Below are 6,975 nucleotides of genomic sequence, written 5' to 3' on the forward strand. Positions count from 1 at the left end.
TTCTTCACCTAAATTGTTATTTAATTATATTGTCTTTGAATTTACCCTGCTCCTTGTGGTTTAAACTCGGTACTCCGAGAATTATATTGCTACGATTTCCTGCACTTGGGAGTGAGCAAGCAGACTCCCTCCATTTTATCCTTTCGAGAAGGTCTTTGTGGAACCGATGATACCTTTCAAAGTAACTATAAGTATACATCCTTCAATTCCAAATGCAAGTTCTACAAAAGTTCTCTATAGTGTTGCTTCAGCAGTATACAATTAGCTTTTCTCATGAAAATTTTATTGGAAAAGGTATGCTTGGTAGTGTTTATAGGGGTAAGCTGCCCAATTGAAAGGTAATAAGAACTAATTTGCTAGGATGATGGTGTGGCTATATGATTGTGTGGCTTCTACCTTAGAATGCCTCATGTACATTTGTGTTTGTTGCCTTTTTTTCCCCTTCATCTTCTCTATCTTCATTAGGAGTAGGAGAGTAGTCGAGAAACAGCCATAGACAAATAAGAAAAGACGTTAGTGAAGTTTAGAAGAATGCAAAAATTGTCAATATCCTTATGCTTCAAGAAATTTATGGAAAATGATTGTGCTGAAAAGCATCAACCAAATGTATATGGCTTAGGAAAGGAGTAGGTAGTTGTAGATTTCTCTGTGAGATTTCACAAATGTAACTTTGATTTAGTGCCACCATCTTTTAGTTTTCATGGGGCAGTACAGTGATTGGTATTCATAAAACTCTACAATTTAACTTTTTCAAAAGTTTTGGTTTTTTTCCCTACCCCTACAAATATCTTTTGTGTGGTTTTTATATGTATTCTTGAAATTAGTTGTCCTCTATGTAGTTTAATTTGGATAGCTATAATAAGAATCCTATAATCGAGACAACATAGGTCCTGAGAAAACAATGTATTGACCACTATCCCTAGCATCTTTCTTCCCTTTGTCTTGGCTCTTGAACTAAGACGAACTGGACTGCTTATGATCTTTGTCAAATCCTTTAGCATTGACATTCTTCATAAACTTTTTGAATTGCTTTATAATGTAGGATTTCATTTTAGAATATTCATCTTTTGAAGACTCATTTGTGTCACTGCTCTTGGTCTTCAGTGCCATGCTCTTTCCCTTACTTGATTTCCCAATCCTTGTTAAACCCAACTCATAGGTCTGCAGATTGCCAACCATTTTTGTCAAAGGAATTTTGTCAATATCCTTTGATTCCTCAATTGTGATGATCTTGGCATGAACTCTCTCGGGTAGAGATCTAAGCACCTTTCTAACAATCTTGGGTTCAGGAATGATTTCCCCAAGATTAAAGGTTGGGTTCACTATGTCCTTGAGCTTGGCGTAGAACTTATCAAACGACTCATCCTCCTCCATCTTAATCTCTTCAAAGCTTGTAGTAAGCCTCTGAAGTTTCGAATCCTTGACAGCCTTGGTTCCTTCATAGGTTATCTGGAGGATGGTCCATGCTTCCTTCGTAGTTTCGGTAGAGGATATCTTCTTGAATTCCTCATTTGTGATCGCACTGAATAAAGCATTCAATGCCTTATTGTTGAAGTTAGCCACCTTGATCTTAGCATCATCCCAATCGGGTGGTACTTCCTTGGCTTGGTCTAGCCTATCTCCACAACTTGCCACACTTTTTCATCTAATGACTACAAGAAAGCTCTCATGTGTACTTTCCAGTATGTATAGTTAGTACCATAAAATAAAGGAGGTATAATCAATGATTGTCCTCTATCCATGACAATAGGGGTCAATGGATCACACAACAAAGATTAACCCTAATCAGAGTGTGCCTGCTTTGATACCACTTGATAGGCCAAGAATATATTGACCCCTTGTGATGAATTAACCAATTAATTAGTCAAGTTAATTAATTAATTCAATTACCATGCAATACGCGTGATAGCACAAACCAATCACCAACTAAGTTAATATGCAGTGGAAAATAAAGTTGATACAGAGATTTGTTTACGAATAAGGAAAACCTCCAAGGCAAAACCCCACCGGATGATTTTAAGGTTACCACTCTCGAGAATCCACTATTATCACAACAAGTGGTTACAAGTAAAGGAATCCCAGTACCTTATACCAACTAGCTTTTAACCCGCACTATATGCGGGAACCTTTTTATTTACATTTATTAGAAATATTTTTTTTAATAATATTTAAATACACTTTTACCACATACTAAACACCCAACATATATCTTCATTTGCAAATCTAATTACACACCATAGGCAGATACCAAAAACTAATTTAACCCAATTATTTAAAACAAAACCAAATCAAATACAAATACCCAATACAAAATTTATTTTAAATCCAATACCGTAATTAAAACCAAATCTAACTCAAATATCTAAATCTAAAACAATCCAACCAAGTACACTTGAAGATGCTGATTCAACATCAGCTAACTTTTTTTTTCATCTGAATTCCAATGTGTCTCTACATTGCTTTTTGTGTAGTTATGTGCTCATTTCATATCTCAGTTGTTCTTTTAAGGTAGATGAATAAATATCCCCCTTTTGAGACAGAGAGTGAGAGAAAAAGAGAAACAAAGAATTTGAATGATGTGAGATTTGTTCCTGCTACCTTACAATTGGCCAAATTTTTTTTCCCCTTCTTATTTTTTCCCTATCATGTCCCTTTCATGAGGAATGAATATAGACCTTTGTAGATTTCATTCAACCCCAAAATTTATATACTACACCAAGTAAATGTATCTTAGAAGCTTGATAAGAAACTATTAAAAAAAAAAAAATCATAAATGCATATAGACCACAAAGTTTGATAAGAAACTATATTTTGTTTAAGCTACCTCAGGACACAAATTTACACAAAACATATTATTTATAAACCAAATTATAAGCTGTATGTTAATGGACAAAGAAAAAGCTAATTTTGAGATTTTGTTGAGAAATTATATATGAACACTTTTATTTTCTATTCAAATGCATGTTCAATTACAAAAATGATTTCTTAATTCTTTACTTTAAGTGGCTAAAGTAAGATTCTACCAAAATTGAGCATAGATATTGAAGAAAGAATCTTGTGCTCAATCTAAGCTCCAAATCACAGTGGTTTCCCCCTTTAAGCCATAGTGTTTCATACTTCTCTTTACACAGTTCCCAGAGTTCAGAGTTGCTTACCATGGGAGCATCAACAACTTCATATGAAGTCCCCTACAAAAGGATATAAAAGAGTCAGACTACAAAAAATTAATTTATACCAGCATGTGGTAGCATTTTCATTTATTTCAGAAAACTCCCTTGGTGGGAAGCAAACAATCTACTTGTGATTATATATGCTTACTAATAAATGAAATGCCCTAAGAGAGGAAAGACCATGGCTCATTAACCTTAGAAGATTTGACAGATAAAAAAGCTATTAATATTCGATTAGAAATATATATTTTTTGATATGTTTGGCACCAGGCAGAGGGTGAAGGGAAGATTTGAACTAAGGACTGTGGGTTCACTCCTGCTACCCACTAAATGTATCCCTTAGAGTGATCTTACAACTATTGCAAATTTTATATATTATATAGTTCTTACAAACTGATGTGCCAACTTTTAAACAAACAACTAAACAATTTAGGAATTTATTATGTTATTAATGTAACACCAAACACATTCATTGCCATGTCAGTTGTAAGCTTTTGTAGAAAATTGATAGTAGCTTTAACATTTTTCTATCTTTGAATGTCTAAATAACTAATGTAGTGTCACTGAATTGAATGTGCAATTCCCAGAATTTCTTCACTCTTTTTTTCCCCAAGAAAGAGACATGAAAATAAATAGAAGAAAAGAAAACTGGAAGGCACTCTCTTTCTATACTATCTACACTCAATTCTTTTCCTTCTTTGACTAATTATTTTATGATCCCTCTAAAGGTCAAAATGGACACATCAATATAAAATCCTCTGAAATAACGGAGCCTGGAAAATGTATTAACCATCCAAACACTAATTTAGAAAATGTGTTAATCATCCCTAAGTTTACTCACTGAGCTGATGAAGGGTGCTACAAACACTAATCTAAATCCTTATCCATCATAATTTATCCTCAAAACTAACCACATACCACTTTGACTCCAAGAAACATTATGAAAAGACCAGGTAAAAGTTATAAAATTTTAAACCTCCCACTCATATCAAACTTATAAATAACCTAAAATTTACACATGCAAATATGTTGCTTTATTATTAGGGGGGGAAAATTAGAGTCAATGCATAGATCAGACTGTGTCTCAAACACAAAATCAAAGTTCCACCTTAATTATTTCAATAGTATACCAAGTATGTTTTAAATGTAAGTTTGCATTTGACAGAATTTAAGTAGCTAAAGCCAAATATCAAATTGACTTTAGAAACCAATAATATTCAAACTAAAAGCCAAATATCTAATGCTGAATTGACTTTACAAATTTACTTTAGAAGCCAAATCGACTTTAAAACTGAATAAAAGTCAAAACAATTCAAAAAAAAATCTAATGTTGGCCTTGTCATTGCCATCTACCCCATCAATCTCTGCTAAACATTTAAAACAAAAGCACACCCAAACATAACACTAAATGTTAAGAAAAAGAATATATATCAAGTATTGAGCACACACTTACACTAAATTTTTTTTTGATGATATTATTCTTTCTTGAAACTTGATTATCCAATTAGTAGCTGTATTTTCTAAATTTCTCATAGTTCTATCTTCTCCTAGGCCTTTCCTAAACACATCTATTTTCAATAGGGCGATACTCCCAGTGCTATTAAAAAAAAAAAAAAAAAAGTAATGATGATATTTTGTGACCAAAGAATTCAAAGAAAATTACTAAACCCATCTTTTTTTAAACTGTTTTTGTTTAAAGTTTTTTTTAATCAAATATTAACAAATGATAAAGAGATACAAATTTAAATAAAAGCAACGAAGGAAAATTAGGCTGGCCTGACCTTTCTATTTAATCAAGTAGCTCTTCTTGAATAGCTACCAACTGTCTTATAAGCCAGAGAAGAGATGATAGATCTACATTAGCACGTGAGGAAAAAAATGTCATTGAATATACAAAATTACTGATAAGCGACAATGTAAATGAGGCCCTCGAAAATTTGGCATATTAATGAATTATTAGTACTTGACAGGAAAAACTCAGTGAATCTGAATTTCAACAAAAAATGAAAGGGTAAGAAGGTTTTTTAAAATGACAAAAAAGAAAGATGAAAGATAGACACACGCCAAACAAACTATCAATAAGTAAATAATCACACAACCATATTAAGTAAATAATCCCTTAATATGCAGTAACACATTTTTTTAACAAACTATTTGCTATTTATTTGTTTGTTTCTACTCAAAATTTCACTCTGGAAAAATTCTCAAAACAAAAAAGTAGAGGCATTAATTTGAGACCAAAGCATCCCAATAAAAACCAACCTTGCATCTTCTAGGCATTTTATAGAACACTTCAAGTGCATAATTAAGCCTGCTACTGTCAAGAACAACAGCATATTTTGATTCTGTCAAATTTTTACACCCAAATGCAATGGGTAGGACTAACTTCCCTTTCACAATCCTAACATTCATATGAAAATCTGCTAACCCAAGTTTTCGACTAATGCTAAATTAATCATTATGCATGAGCATGGAAATACCTTACTTTGATGCATGAAATGCATAAGAAGTAAATGAAATTTAGAGAAGATATAGGGCTTACCAATTGATAGAGAGCAACAACAATTAATAAGGAATAAATATGAGTAAGGAATTTGATGGAGGAAAGGGTTTATCCATGTGTGTCTGATCAAATGGAGAATTTGACAGTTGCAAAATGGGTCAGATTGTAAGAGATGCTATTGTTTCTTGATAAAAGAAAAAGGGTTCTTTTCAATTTCTGAAGAGGCAAAATTGGTTTGCAATTTTGGATTTTCTATTCCCTATGTCTGTTGTTTTGAAACAGAAAACACAAATGGAACGAAAGTGGGCCAAATTTGGTGAACTACACAGATTTAGTAGCCGAAACAGTAAAATTAACAAAGCTATACTAACCTTGTGTGTATGGAGTTGCAGAAACGAAACGGACCGAGAACGAATAGGGGAAGAGTTTCAGTAATCTCAGTGAAACAAAAAACAAAACAAAAAACAAAACAAAAGCAGATATCTAAAATTGAGGAAACAAACATTTTGATAGAAAACCCAAAAACCCAAAACAAAAACGAATCAAATCTAAACCCATTCAACAAAAAAAAAAAATCAATTAAAGTAACATTTCATACCCAAAACTAAAAAATGGAAAGAAAAAATACTGGAGCCGGTTTCGACGATCTGGGTGGCAGATGTATGGCCTAACGGTTTCTTTCTGTGTGCTTGCAGTTCCGGCGGTCTAAGTCTGGCGAGCAAACCAAATTGCAGTAAACATAAATCATAGCTATCGCAAGATTTAGGTTTTTACTTATAAAAATTTATAAAAAAATCGAAAAACAAAGAAAGCAAAAAAAGAAAACTCACTCTATAACAGTGCATCGCCAATTGAGGGAAGCAAGAATTTTGGTGGTCAAAGTCCGACAGTGGTACTGGCTTGAGATGTCTCTAACTCTGCTTCTTTCTCTATTTCTTTCTCTAGGTCTCATCGCCTCTCTATTTCTATCTCCGTGTAGCAATCTTTCTTTATTTATTTATTTATTTTTTGTTTTTAAGCGGTTAGTTTCCTTTTATACTGGTCTCCCAAACAGTGTTTTAACGTAGTGAAAAATTATAACTTAGCTGCTTTTAAACAGTGTTGTAGTGTTACTAAATAACGTAATGTATCGCTTTTTAAAGTTAAATATGTTTGAATTTTAGATAGGCAATTATCCTATTTGTCAGCGTCTCTTTAATTGTAGGAATCTACTTTCTCTTAGTTTTTGCTATTATATATACTAGTATTTAACCCGCACAATGCGTGGGATCATTTGAAATCTCATAAGTTGCAGAGAAATTT

At 32.7% G+C, this 6,975-nt stretch overlaps 1 long non-coding RNA gene across 1 annotated transcript; it reads right to left on the reverse strand.

Moving 5' to 3' along the window:
- Positions 1-2,255: 2,255 nt before the first annotated feature.
- On the reverse strand, positions 2,256-6,676 carry LOC126723929 (uncharacterized). Its single transcript, XR_007654518.1, has 4 exons — positions 6,504-6,676; positions 6,272-6,384; positions 4,952-5,024; positions 2,256-3,188 (listed from the first exon to the last, which is right to left on the reverse strand). It is a non-coding gene; the product is annotated as an uncharacterized LOC126723929 (long non-coding RNA).
- Between the last annotated feature and the right edge of the window lie 299 nt (positions 6,677-6,975).

This window comes from Quercus robur, chromosome 4 (genome assembly GCF_932294415.1).
Source record: "Quercus robur chromosome 4, dhQueRobu3.1, whole genome shotgun sequence".
NCBI classification, from domain to species: domain Eukaryota; kingdom Viridiplantae; phylum Streptophyta; class Magnoliopsida; order Fagales; family Fagaceae; genus Quercus; species Quercus robur.